We start from the raw sequence: 15,349 nt of genomic DNA, 5'->3' as shown, positions 1-15,349 counted from the left end.
TATGCCAGCAATGCCCCTCTGCTATGTACATTGGCCAAACTGGACAGTCACTACGCAAGAGGATAAATGGACACAAGTCAGATATCAGGAATGGCAATATACAAAAACCTGTAGGAGAACACTTCAACCTCCCTGGCCACACAATAGCAGATGTAAAGGTAGCCATCTTACAGCAAAAAAACTTCAGGACCAGACTCCAAAGAGAAACTGCTGAGCTCCAGTTCATTTGCAAATTTGACACCATCAGATCAGGATTAAACAAAGACTGTGAATGGCTATCTAACTACAGAAGCAGTTTCTCCTCCCTTGGTGTTCACACCTCAGCTGCTAGCAGAGCACCTCACCCTCCCTGATTGAACTAACCTCGTTATCTCCATACTGATTTATACCTGCCTCTGGAGATTTCCATTACTTGCATCTGAAGAAGTGAGGTTCTTACCCACGAAAGCTTATGCTCCCAATACTTCTGTTAGTCTCAAAGGTGCCACAGGACCCTCTGTTGCTTTTTACAGATTCAGACTAACACGGCTACCGCTCTGATACTGGTTAACCTGTGTATTTCATTGATTTATCTTCATGCTTTTCAAGTCAAATGCTTTTCTCCTTTCTTGACTGAGTTAAATAATTTGTTCTGATTTATAGCTGATTTTGTAACATATTCTAGAAGATGTGTACAACTCTCATTTGTATAGTGCTAGCTGTATGCTTTGCTGAGTGTGCCCAGTTAGGCACTAGTTGAGTTTGTATGCATTTTAGGATCAAGCAGCATATTTCAGTAATTAAATGTTGATGTATTTAGCCTGCTTGAACTTCCTATGTCACTAGTGGAGCTGGGCATTTCAGTTACTTAATTTTTGCTAACTGTACTCATCCAGTAACATAGCAGCGTGTTCCTATCCTTTGCTGACTGAGCAACATTCTTTAGTGATCATCAAGGTTCATAAAGCATTTAGTTTGTTCACATTTCCATAATGTGCTGATTAAGTTACATATTTAAGCTATTGCCCTCGGCATATTACTCAGGCCCAGTTTTGCAGCCAGAATTTCAGAATCACATTTCACAACTTGCTCTAGGGGGTTTGGCTACCAGGGAAAAGAAAAATATTACAGAATAATTTTTAATGAAAGGTTTATAGGAAAATTGTTTTTCTTAAGGCACTTAGAGCCCATGAGAGAGGAGAAAAGAGAGCAAGAGCTAGGGCTGTAGTAGCCAGCAGAACACTTGCTGGCCATTTTGTATATAAACATTTGTATAGACTATCTTCTTCTCATCTTTGAATCTTTGTATCTGTATCATAACTACTGGGATAAAATAGTATACAGTATCTGTAGTTGCTCCATTCTCCTCCTGTCCAATCCTTGTTCCATGCACCTTTGCCTGGCAAGTTTACCAAGTTTTCATTGTACAGGCAGAGTGGTCTGAGTGATTCAATTGTGCAATAGAAAAGCCCACTCTCACAATGGTAATTGTTAGATGCTGCTTCTAGGGAACGTGCATGTCAGATATGCAGAGTTTTATACTACAGGACAATTGAATTCTGTAACTGTTTCATACTTACTTCATAGCTACATTTGCCGTAAGTGCTGATGGATACACACAGATACATGAACGGATCTGTCCTATATTCAGAGACTACAGGTTGTTGAAGTACAAGGACAAACAAGAGCCATATGAGCATGAAGTAGTATGCGCATTTTTCAATGGATGCAGAATAATACAAGAAAAAGCTACCGTGTCCATCTGTCACTGTGCAATGGTTCAGTTCAAGCAGCCTGAATTTAGCTATAGCACTTTTACAATACTTAACTTTTCCAAAAGGCTTTACAAACACTGACTAATTACTCCTTACTACACCTCTTTGAAGTACGTGGGATTATCTCCATTGTCCAGATGAGGAAACTAAAACAGAAAGGTGAAATGACTTGTGCAAGTCAGTAGTAGAACTAGAATTAGAACTCAAGACGGCTGAACTCCCAACCCTGTGCGCCATCCTATGCTGACCCAATCCTGCAGTTCTCACTATGGATAAAAACCTCACATTGATGTGATTTTCCCCAACCAAAGCCTTGTAAATGACAGTTTTAGCCACTTCTATGAAAAGATATGCAGTACAAGATGACAAATTTAGGGCTGTTGCAAATCCCACTCGTGTCAATAGAAAGACTCAGAGATATTAAATTGGGCCCTTACAGAGTTAGTTTATGAAGAATATCAAATGGACAGAGAAATACAGGCATGGGGGGAAAATGCTATGGAGATGTGACTGTCAACCATATAGCGCTATATTTTATATACTCATTATTGCACCTACCTGTGTTGGATGTGTCTGTGATGTGGGAGAGTTAATAGAAATCTTGAAACTTAATTAAGAACATAAGAACAGCCATACTGCATCAGACCAAAGGTCAATGTAGCTCAGTATCCTGTCTTCCAACAGTGACCAATGCCAGGTGCCCCAGAGGGAATGAACAGAACAGGTAATCATCAAGTGATCCATCCCCTGTCGCCCATTCCCAGCTTCTGGCAAACAGAGGCTTGGGACACCATCTCTGCCCATCCTGGCTAATAGCCATTGATGGACCTATCCTCCATGAACTTATCTAGTTATTTTTTGAACCATATTATAGACTTGGCCTTCACAACATCTTCTAACAAGGGGTTCCACAGGTTGACTGTGCATTGTGTGAAAAAATACTTCCTTTTGTTTGTTTTAAATTTGTTGCCTATTAATTTCATTTGGTGACCCCTAGTTCTTGTGTTATGCGAAGGAGTTCCATACCCCTAATCATTTTTGTTGCCCTTTTCTGAACCTTTTCCAATTCCAATATTTCTTTTTTGAGATAGTGCAACCATATCTGCACACAGTATTCAAGATGTGGGTGTACCATGGATTTATATAGAGGCAACATGATATTTTCTGTCTTACTAACTATCCCTTTCTTAATGATTCCCAACATTCTGTTCACTTTTTTGACTGCCGCTGCACACTGAATGGATGTTTTCAGAGAACTATTAACAATGCCAAGATCTTTCTTGAGTAGTAAAAGCTAATTTAGACTCCATCATTTTATATGTATAGTTGGGATTATGTTTTCCAATGTGCATTACTTTGCATTTATCAACATTGAATTTCATCTGCCATTTTGTTGCCCAGTCACCCAGTTTTGAGAGATCCTTTTGTAGCTCTTCGCGGTCTGTTTGGGACTTAACTATCTTGAGTAGTTTTGTATCATTTGCAAATTTTACCACCTCACTGTTTACCCTTTTTCCAAATAATTTATGAATATGTTGAATAGGACTGGGCTCAGTTCAGACCCCTGGGGGACACCACTATTTATCTCTCTCCATTCTGAAAACTGACCATTTATTCCTACCCTTTGTTTCCTATATTTTAACCAGTTACCAATCCATGAGAGGACCTTCCATCTTATCCCATGACAGCTTACTTTGCTTCAGAGCCTTTGATGAGGGACCTTGTCAAAGGTTTTCTGAAAATCTAAGTACAGTATATCCACTGGATCCCCCTTGTCCACATGCTTGTTGACCCCCCTCAAAGAATTCTAGTAGATTGGTGAGTCATGATTTCCCTTTTATGAAAACTATGTTCACTCTTCCCCAACAAATTATGTTCATCTATGTGTCTGACAATTTTGTTCTTTACTATATTTCAACCAGTTTTCACCGTACTGAAGTCAGGCTTACCGAAGGTAATTGCCAGGATCACCTCTGGAGCCCTTTTAAAAAAAAAATGGTGTCACATTAGCTACCCTCTAGTCATTTGGTACAGAAAATAATTTAAATGATAGGTTACAAATTACAGTTAGTAGTTCTACAATTTCACATTTGAGTTCTTTCAGAACTCTTCAGTGAATACCATCTGGTCCTGGTGACTGTTTAGTTTATCAGTTTGTTCCAAAACATCCTCTAATGACACCTCAATCTGGGATAGTTCCTCAGATTTGTCACCTAAAAAGAATGGCTCAGGTTTGGGAATCTCCCTCACATCCTCAGCTGTGAAGACTGATGCAAAGAATTCATTTAGTTTCTCCACAATGGCCTTATCATCCTTGAGTGCTCCTTTAGCATCTCAATCATCCAGTGGCCCCACAGGTTGTTTCGCAAGCTTCCTGCTTCTCATGTACTTAAAAAAAAAATTGCTATTACTTTTTGAGTCTTTGGCTAGCTGTTCTTCAACTTCTTTTTTGGCCTTCCTAATTATATTCTTACACTTCATTTGCCAGAGTTTATGCTCCTTTCTATTTTCCTCACTAGGATTTAACTTACACTTTTTAAAGGATGCCTTTTTGCCTCTCACTGCTTCTTTTACTTTGTTGTTTAGCTACAATGTCACTTTTTTGGTTCTCTTACTATGTGTTTTTAATTTGGGGTATACATTTAAGTTGAGCCTCTATTTTGGTATTTTTAATTTCTGTTAAAAGGTAATTACAATGCTCCCAGCACTGACCACCCTGAGGTGATAAAGAAGATGTCTTCAGTCAGTGCATTTCTTCTGTCTAAGGAAAAGCTGAAGTCTGTTATAATGCACAACTGGCATTACTGAACCACCTGCTGGATTTAGCACCTCCTGAGACTTGATACTCCAAGAATGGCACCCCCCTTGGCAATGCACATTCCCTCTACGATGAAACATGACCTGGGGGCAAAGAAAGAGAGAGGAGAAAATATGGAGAGTAAAGAAGAACATGTGGATGGGGAGAGGAGCAGAGGCCCTGAGTGACCTGCATGTTTTGTCCCTACTCTACCCCTCAAAGAGCTGGGGAGGGAAAGCCAGAGGAGTCGAGGTCACCAAGCCTCTTCCCCCTACAGATCTGACTGAAGTTGGGATTGGGTGGGAGGGAAGAGATGGCACTGACCTAAGCTTGTAGTCCAGGCTATGTTTGGGCCTGTTTCCTGCATGCTCCTCTAGCAAAAATTCACCTAAGAACACACAGGAAAGTAGCTCCCGCATAGACAAATGTTGCTTGTGCTGACTGCTGGTTTGCCATGCGCTCCTATGTGTAAACTGGTAGTGGGAATGCTGGCTTGCTGTATGTTCCTGTGTGCATTTTGGCTGTTCTGTTCATGTTCTTATATCACGCTCATCAGGGAAAACCTGAACATCTGCCAGTAGTGAGTACATAAGCAATATTATTACCATTTGTCATGTGTGATTCATAGTCATTCTCCGCAACATGAAAATTCTGTGTTCAATGTAGTGTTCTGGCAGAGAAGGTTTTTGTTTTTAATTAAAAAAAACCCAAAGGGGTGTGTACATATGTTACAGAAGGCAGTTTCAAGAAGTGCAACTTGCACTTAGAGTAGAAGGTGGGGAGGTTTATGATGGATCTTAGTTCTTGTGGGAGTTTGTTCCACAGTCTGGGACCAGATCCTGCAAAGGTTCTATCACTAGCATTACTCTTGGGTGGACAGTGCCATTGTGCACGTGGAGCTGAGTTATTAACTATGGTCCTCACCCTACTGCTTTACATGGTCTTTTAGATATTTTGGGCCCCAGCCATTTTTCACTTTGAAGTTAACAACTAAGGCCTTGCACTTGACTTGTTGGGGCTCACTGCCTGCCGGCACCTTTCTGGCATATAAATGTGTAATGCTGATGACCTTGGGACTAGCATGTTTTTAATTTTGTTCTCCCTCACAATTCTATGCAAGAAGCAGTGCACAGATTGTTTACTAAAAGACGACATGCATTTGGGTATCCAACTCCTATGATTTAAGCATGCAAGTGCAGGTGCTCACAAAATGGTGTCAACAAATATTTGTGTGTGCATTTTTGCTGGCGCAATATCAGATCTGGTTTGAAAGATAGAAGAAAATACAATCATGTATGAGAGATCCATAGCTCATTAGCTACCATGGTGCTAAGTGTAGTATAAATACCTAGCAGAAAATAGTTACATAGATCTGAATCATTATAGGTTCACGGATATCTCCGACATGAAGGAGCTATCAACATAGAGTTCCTAGATTTCACTTAATTCTTTTCTTAAACACATGAAAAACAAACAAAGGAAGTTGGACCACAAAGGAACGACAGGGTGGTCCAGTAGTTTAGAGTAAAGCACTGGGAGCCAGAAGAATACTGGTTTCTAATCCCAGCTGAGCCACTGACTCACTGTCTGATCCCTTTCTGCCTTTGTCAACATGATTAGAAAACGGAACATAAAACCAGAGCTCCTTGAAAACCAGATACTGTATCTGGGCTGAGGTTTCCTGTGTAAACAATTTCATAAAAAAATAAGTAAAGGACATGTAAAGAGTGTGATTTTCTGCAAATCGGTCCACTGAGCTTGTGCTACAAATCAGTACTTCACTCTGCAGTGCCTCTGTGGTATGTTGCAGTGGTCTCTAAATGGTGGCTGATCTAACACACCACCCCCGTGAGAGGCCAAATCATTGTCGGGCAGTCCATGAAATATCCTATGCACAATGGAGAGGGGTTTAAAGACAAAGCTGCAGACTTAAGTCTAGATTTCTCTGGGTTAGTGGGAATTTTAATTTTTTTGTTTATCTGAAGTAAGAAGAAAATGGTTTATTGTGTTAGTCATAACTAGTATAGAAAGAGGAATGGGGGAGAATTAAAAAAGACAATAAAACAATGCAAAAGTTGTAACACAAGCCAACAAAAGCAGGAAACTTCCTGGATAAGGCCATGGTGTTGACTTTAAACCCAACTCATTGTGCCTTGTTGTTTTAGAAAATATTGCGTCTATTATCCTGCTAATTTTAAGATAAAATTAGACTCAGAATCCAGGTCAAAATTTCTGTCTGAACTATGAGTTTATTAAATGTTATGTGGGTAGAGGGGATCACAATGGGAGGTCTGTGCATGGATAAATGTTTTTCAGATTGAGAAGAGCCTCATCCTTTCTCAGGCAGTCCCAGCTTCCTGAAAGGTAGTGACAGAATTCTTCTCTCCAGTCTGCACTTCAGAGGTCTTATGTGCACTCTGTGGCCTTGAACCTTGGGTTCAGATGAGCTAAGCTTAGTGAGTTCTGAGCACCCCACCTCTTAGGACTGTTTTAGTTGCTGGTACAACTTAGAACAGCTTCGGGGTTCTTCTAAGTTATGACAACCAGTACTAGCCCACAAGGGGCCATTTTGCCACCTGGAGATTAGTCAGAGTGCAGCAGTCTTCCAGCATAGATCTTCTCCCCCCAGCCACATCCTTGTCATTGGGGAGGGGGTAGAACTGAACCAGTCTATACCTCCTGTGATTTCCCCCAAGGTGGGGAAATAATCAGCAGGCTAGTTTTCTAAAATACTGCAAAGGAGCTGTAGCAGGAAGCAGGATCTGGGCCTCTGTTTCATATTCCACACTAGCCATATTCATGAAATTCAGCGAGACAAGGTGTGTGAGGTAATATATTTTATTTGACCAACCTCTGTTGGTGAGAGAGAGAAGCTGCTGAGCTTACACAGAGCTCTTTTTCAGGTCTGGGAAATGTACTCAGACTGTCACAGCTAAAGGTGGAACAGATTGTTAAGCATAAGTAGTTAACACATATTTCAAGGGACTATTCAAGGTGAAGTGAACTGTTAACACCTCTCCAGTCATAGAGGGGAAAGGAAGAGGAGGTGGGGAATAAGGCAGCTGGTGGGAGGGAGGAGGGTTAGTGGGTTATAGATTGTTGTAATAAACCATAAATCTAGTGTCCCCATAGTCGCCGACTTCCCCTATTCCCCATGGCTGCTTGACCCCTCCCCTCCTCTGCCCCTGCACCACCCTCACCCTGCCCCCATTCCACTCCTTCCCCAAAGTCCCCGCCCCCTTCCCACCCCCATTCCATCCCCTTCCCCCAAGTCCCCGCCCCTGCCACGCCTTTTCTCTGCCTCCTCCTCCCCCAAGTTTGCTGCATCCCCGCTCCCCCCCTCCCCTCCTGGAAAGTCCTAAGTGCCGCCAAACAGCTGTTAGCTGGCAGGGCGGTGGGAAGCGGCGCACTCGGGGGGGGGGGGGGGAGGGAGGGGGGGGGGGGGGGGGGGGAGAAGGAGGTGAGGAGGGGGGAGCTTGACTGCTGGTGGGTGCAGAGCACCCACTAATTTTTCCCCGTGGGTGCTCTAGCACTGGAGCACCCATGGAGTCTGCACCTATGAGTGTTCCTATTCAGCCTATGACTTTTAGTATCTAGCAAAGTTATCAACTTGAGGTCCCAGGCTCCTCTTTTGAAGGTGTCTGTTGTGTGTGGGTGGCTACTGAGTCTGTGACAGGTAGGTGTGGTCCCCTACCCTGTCCCCACCCCACCCTTTCCCCCAAGCTCCCACCCCCACCTTTCCTCTTCCCATCCCTGCTCTGCCCCACCTCTTCCTACCCAGTTCCGGCCCCTCCTCCAAGCGTGCCCCATCCTCGCTCCTCCTCCTCAGAGCCTCCTGCTGATCGCAGCAGGCAGGAGGCACTGGGAGGGAGAGAGAGGAGTTAATTGGAGGGGCTGCCAGCGGACGAGAGGTGCTGGGGGAGAAGGAAGGAGCTGGCTACAGATTTTTTTTTCTGTGGGTGCTCCAGCCCTGGAGCATCCATGGAATCTGTGCCTATGGATGTGGTAATAAGTGGATTGTTGTCTGTAGGGTTCCATTGTTGAAGATGATTGTGGTGTCCAGGAAGTCAAAGTAAGCATGGGAGTGTTCTAGACAGAGTTTTATTGATGGATGGTGGTTGATCACTATCTGGTGGTTAATTTCAGGGACTGTATAGCTGTCCTCTTGGCGGTAGAGAGATTGTGGTGGATGTGATGTTTGTTAAGGATTTCACAGTCAATTTTTTTCCTGAAGCAATCAATGTAATAATCATGAGTGGGTTTCATCTGCAGTGGGGTATCCACTCAGATAGTTCTGCTGGGGGGAGCTGGTTATTGTGGGTAGTTTCATCATTGTTGTGAAAGAATTTTTTGAGGCGGAGTTGGTGGCAGAATTCTTTTAGTTCTCCATGTATTAGTATGGTATCAGGTTCTGTGGTGGGGGCAGAAATTCAATCCCTGGAAGAGTATAGCTAATTCAGTTCCAGTTAGGGATAGTCTTGATGATGTTGGAATGTTATGTACTGTCCATGTGGTGGGTCCTAGTGTCATGGTTTCTCCCAGAAGTGGTATTCTGTAAGTTGTGGAGTTGTTGTAGTTGGTTCTGCTTTTTGTTTCTGTGTTGGAAGGCTGTGATCAAGTTTTTTGATAGTTGTTTTGGGTTTCTTACATTTCCTGATTCTTCCAGAGTAAGGAAACATGTGATGAGGTGTTTGAGGTGGTCCTTTGTGAAGTATGTGAAGCCCAGTGGTTCCTCAGTTTTTCTGCAGTCCTTTTGCAGAGTTGCTCAGCATATATGGAGTTGTATGTAGTGGTCAGAGGGTTATAGGTGGTGAGACCTCTGGGGGATGATTATTTGTTTCTTGAATTTGCTCAGGAAGTAGATGCCAACTTCCTGGACACCACGATCAACTTCAACAATCCATTCCTACAGACAACTATATACAAGAAACTTATGAATCACCACACGCTACCTTGACAGATCAAGTAATCCCACCAAAGAGTCTGTTATCTATAGCCATGCACTCAGATACCACAGAATACAGTAGAACGAAGTCCTGGATATATACCTTAACACACTTAAATCCGTCTTCACCAAACAAGGATACCCCACCAGAGAAGTAGATTGCATCATGGAACACGCCATCCAAATACCACAAGAGAACCTGCTTCAATCCAGAAATAAAACCCCATCCAACTGCACACTCTTATTTGTCATCTGCCACCCCACAATGGAACCCATACAAGGTGTAATTAAACAATTCCAATCCAAACTCGATGGGACAACATCCTGAAAGAAATCTTCCTGAGCTCCCTCATCTGGCCTTCAAATAACCCCCCAAGCTCTTCAAGCTCATCATCAGATGCAAGCTCCCACCAGACTCTGCTAGAAGAACAAATTCAAAACCTGTAGAAATATCTACACTACATCAATGATCAAAACCCTCCACAACGCACCTTTCAAGATCCATGGGTCTTACACGTGGTGTACCTCATCCACTGCACTAAATGTCCCAATAACAACTATGTGGGTGAAACCAGACAATCACTATTCTCTCAAATGAACTCACACAGAACAATGATAAAAGACAAACTCCGTATCACCCATGGGCAAACACTTTTCACAAAGAGATCACTCTATATCTGACCTCTCAGTGTTCATCCTCAAAGGTAACCTGCACAACATCTTCAAAAGACAATACTGGGAGCTTAAGATGATGATTTTGCCAGACACTAAAAATCATCGATTAAATAGGGACACTGGGATTTATGGATTATTACAACAATCTATAACCCATTAACCATTCCTGCCCTCCAGCTGCCCTTTCTCACCTTCCCTTTCTCGCCTATGAATGGAGATGTATTAATGGGCCACGTCACTTTGAATGGTCCCTTGAAATACGTTAACTACTTATCCTGAACAATCTTTTCCACCTTGTATTTAGCTGTGACATTCCCAGATCTGAAGAAGAGCTCTGTGTAAGCTTGAAAGCTTGTCTCTCTCACCAACAGGAGTTGGTCCAATAAAAGATATTACCTCACCTTCTAATATTCTGGGACCAACACGGCTACTACTGCATTGCATATCTAACTTCAAAGGAAGTTCTGAACTTGGAACCAATGCAGCGTAGCCACAGGAAGGAGAAATTTTCCCTGATGCTAGCCTGCTTTGTCTGCACTGACCTGGGTTTTGTCCCTCCAGTCAGTGCTATATTTGTTTCCTGTTCTGCCACTCCTACGTCACTGTTTCCTCCACCTTTAACTGGCCCAGCCAGAATTTCTTGTCTGTTGGGGACAGTGATTCCTTTCAATCTGTCTCATGAGTGTGAACTGACAGCAGGGAGAGTCAAGCTGCTCTGGCAGAAACCATAGCAATTTTAGGAGCCTTTTTCAACCAACAATCTGAGGTGGAGAGAGAATGAGCCCATCTCTGGTCCTGAGAATGATCTTTGAATGGAGGTTGGCCTCCTCCCCTCCAGCCTCACTAGTGGCCAAGATGATTTAGTGTACAGAAAATGTGATCCCTTTCTATATCTGGGGTATTAAAGTTGGTGCGAGATGCCCAGTGAAGGAAAGGTGCCCTTCCTGTTCCTAACTTCAGAGTCCCAGTAGGGTATTTAAACAACACACCTTTGTAGTGTGCAAAATAGCCGTGGAGCTGGCAGGTCACTGCTCTGACCCCAAGGATGGGCTTTCAAGGAGCTAGCAGACAAGGAGGAGATGAAGTGCTCTTTTATACCAGTTCTGTTTGATTGTTCTGGGGGGACACATGAGCTCTATCCTGGAGACCATCCAACAAACCCGACCCTTTTGTGTGACAGCCAAAGAGCCACCAGCTTTGTTTAACTGTGACAGGCTCTTTTGTCAAGTGAGTAAAGACAGCCTGCCTCTCTCGTTCCTCAGGCATGGGGTATTCCATTCCAGGGATTCCATCGCTGAAATCTAGGCTGTTACCATGTGGCTATCCACTGATCAACAGCCCTGGTTCACCATTGAGAGAATGGACTACAGTGCAAGTTAGAATCCTTACCTGGGAAGCAGGTATGCTCTGTTCTAGTCAGAGCCCCAACTCCTTCCTTTAGACAGGAAGGTGCTCGTTATAAGTTTGAAAAAAAAATGGCTAAGGAATCTTGCTTCTTCTGAGTGGGTTGGTGACACATGCATAAGGTTAATTAGGTTTAATTTAAATATATGCATACTTGAGTAAGTACTACTGCATGTTCATTGAAAACACTGCCTCATAGAGAAATCTAGCCTGTTTCGCAGGGCTACAAAGCTGTGACAGCTGGAATGATGAAGAATTCACATACGTCTCTATATACTTGCACAGCCTCATAAAATTAGTCTCCGTCTAGGATCTTTGGTGGCAAAGGGCCTGAGCAATTAACAAGCTCACAAACACGAAGGACCAAAGTTTCCGAAAACTGAAACCTGGGTAATGCACATGCAGTTGTGTACATGATATATGGATGTGGTCACTACAATTACATGCATTACTCATACATGCATGAAGAACCCAGTTTGTACATGCAATGGCGATAATAGTGCACACAAAGTAGGCCCACAATTGCATATGTGCACGGACTTGGGCCTCAACTTTCTGAAAATCGGCTCCTAAAACCATGTCTCGATTTCAGTGCATTTGGGAAGCCAAGTGCTCGGTGACAGTGCTACCAAACTAGACTTCAAGGTGATGTAAGCCAGCGTTTCTCAAACGCGGCCCCCAGCGGATTTTTTTGAGGCCACAACAGCCTTCAAAGCATGAGCAGAGATGGGGGTGGTGGGAGTAAAGCAGCAGCTTCTCCCTGCAGTGCCCAGCAGTTGCTCCTGAACAGCTGTTACTAGGGGCAGTGAGATGCGCTGCCTTGGTGTCTGTGCTGGCACCGCCAGCAGGGATCAGCGCCCTGCACCACGCAGCCTCCTCGGGGGCTCCAGGCAGCACCTCTGGAGACATGGGGAGCCGACTGGTGCGCTGCCAGAGGTGACTCTTGGTGGTGGAGGTGGCTGTGGATGTTCGATCACTGAGGCGCTCCTCTGGGCAGCTCCCCCACTCCCACCTGGCTGAGGCACGGGGAGCCTGGGACTCCGCAAGCAGCTGGTGAGTTCCTGACACACCTTCCTTGGGGCGGGCTCTCGCTGACTGGCCGTGGGAGCCAAGGACAGAGAGACGGGTTTGTCAGAGTGGCCACCAGCAAGAGGTAGTGGCCACACACTGAGACCACCAAAAAAATGTGTTGTGAGAATCCGTGTCCACCAGGACAGGATGCAGGAGAACTTGATCGCTGAGAAACAAGGATTAATCTCATTTCATCCTCTCCAAACTCTTCCACAGGTGCTATGGGAAAGGAATATAATATTAGCCATTTGGCAAGCTGTGGGGGAAAGGGAGATGGCATTAATTATAGAATAAAAGCCCCAAACCGGGGAATTTCCTCTCTTTTCCCCTATGTATTATCTATGGTGGTTTTACTTTGTGCATCATTTTCTTGGGGTTTTCTTAGTCATTTTCTTAGTTGCTGATTGCAACTGTTTTGCGTGTATGTGTGTGTGTGTGGCTAAGTCATTCCACCAGCTTTTACACACTAACTGACCAGTCAGCTGAATGGTATGAGATCTCTGATTCCTTTTATGGTGATGTGACTGAACTGCTAGAACAGGAAATGTCCAGATGCCACTTACAGGGCCGCCCCGGGGGGGCAAGTGGGGCAATTTGCCCCAGGCCCCGGGCCCTGCAGGGGCCCCCACGAGAGTTTTTCGGGGCCCCTGGAGCAGGGTCCTTCACTCGCTCCGGGGGCCCTGGAAAACTCTTGTGGGGCCCGGGCCCCCGGAGCTTCTTCTGCTCCGGGTCTTCAGCGGCAGTGGGTCCTTCCGCTCCGGGACCCGCCGCCAAAGTGCCGGGTCTTCGGCAGCAATTCGGCGGCGGGGGCCCCCTGCCGTTGAAGACCCCAGGCCCCCTGAATCCTCTGGGTGGCCCTGGCCACTTACATACCCATAGAAAGAATGAGCACACTGGTATTATGTTTGCAGTGGTGGTATAGCCGTGTTGGTCTCATGATATTAGAGAGACAAGGAGGGGGGTGGAGGGGTGTTGAGGTAATATCTTTTATTAATTATTAATATCTTATTCTGCTGGTGAAAGAGACAAGCTTATGAGCGACCCAGAGCCTTCCTTCTCACCCACCTTGTCTCTCACACTGATACTAGACATTCATTGTCTGTTTGTTTTTAGTGTTTGTAACTGTAGGAGGCAAAATCACAAGCATTCCAAACAAACAACTGCTCCTCTTTTATTTTGTATTGCTGCCTATTCATATTCAATTAACAGGGAGTTCATTTTGAAAGGACAGTATTGCTCAAGGTTATTTGCTGGAAATACAGGTGCTTGACTGGGCAAGGAATGATACTCTAATGTCCAACCTAAACCTCCCTTGCTGCAATTTAAGCCCATTGCTTCTTGTCCTATCCTCAGAGGTTAAGAAAAACAATTTTTCTCCCTCCTCCTTGTAACAACCTTTTATGTACTTGAAAACTGTTATGTCCCCTCTCAGTCTTCTCTTCTCCAGGCTAAACAAACCCATTTTTTTTCAATCTTCCCTCATAGTTCATGTTTTCTAGACCTTTAATCATTTTTGTCGCTCTTCTCTGGACTCTCTCCAATTTGTCCACATCCTTCCTGAAATGTGGCACCCAGAACTGGACACAATACTCCATTTGAGGCCTAATCAGCACAGAGTAGAGCAGAAGAATTACTTCTCATGTCTTGCTTATAACACTTCTGTTAATACCTCCCAGAATGATGTTTGCTTTTTTGGCAACAGCGTTACACTGTTGACTCATATTTATCTTGTGATCCACTATGACCCCCAGATCCCTTTCCGCAATACTCCTTCCTAGGCAGCCATTTCTCATTTTGTATGTGTGCAACTGATTGTTCCTTCCTACAAGGTGTACTTTGCATTTGTCCATATTGAATTTCATCCTATTTACTTCAGATCATTTCTCCAGTTTGTCCAGATCATTTTGAATTTTAATCCTATCCTCCAAAGCACTCGCAACCCCTTCCAGCTTGGTATTGTCTGCAAGCTTTATAAGTGTATTCTGTATGCCAGTATCTAAATCATTGATGAAGATATTGAACAGAACCGGCCCCAGAACTGATCCCTGTGGGACCCCACTCATTATGTCCTTCCAGCATGACACTGAACCACTGATAACTGCTCTTTGGGAACAGTTTTCCAAACAGTTTTGTACCAACCTTATAGTAGCTCCATCTAGGTTGCATTCCCCTAGTTTGTTTATGACAATGTCATGCCAGACTATTGCTTCCCCCCTATCCACAAGGCTTGTTACCCTGTCAGAGAAAGCTATCAGGTTGGTTTGACATGATTTGTTTTTGACAAATCCATGCTGACTGTTACTTATCACCTTATTATCTTCTAGATGTTTGCAAATTGATTGCTTAATTATTTGCTCCATTATCTCTCCGGGTACAGAAGTTAAGCTGACTGGTCTGTAATTCCCCGGGTTGTCTTTATTTCCCTTTTTATAGATTGGCACTATATTTGCCTTTTTCCAGTCTTCTGGAATCTCTCCCATCTTCCATGACTTCTCAAAGATAATCGCTAATGGCTCATCTATCTCCTCAGTCAGCTCCTTGAGTATTCTAGGATGCATTTCATCAGCCCCTGGTGATTTGAAGACATCTAATTAGTCTAAGTAAATTTTAACTTGTTCTTTCCCTATTTTAGCCTCTTCTGATCCTACTTCATTTTCACTGGTATTCACTACGTTGGACCTCCAGTCACCACCAACCTTCTTG

This window comes from Trachemys scripta, chromosome 10 (genome assembly GCF_013100865.1).
Source record: "Trachemys scripta elegans isolate TJP31775 chromosome 10, CAS_Tse_1.0, whole genome shotgun sequence".
In the NCBI taxonomy this organism is placed as follows: Eukaryota; Metazoa; Chordata; order Testudines; family Emydidae; genus Trachemys; species Trachemys scripta.
This window is presented reverse-complemented; position numbering follows the sequence as displayed.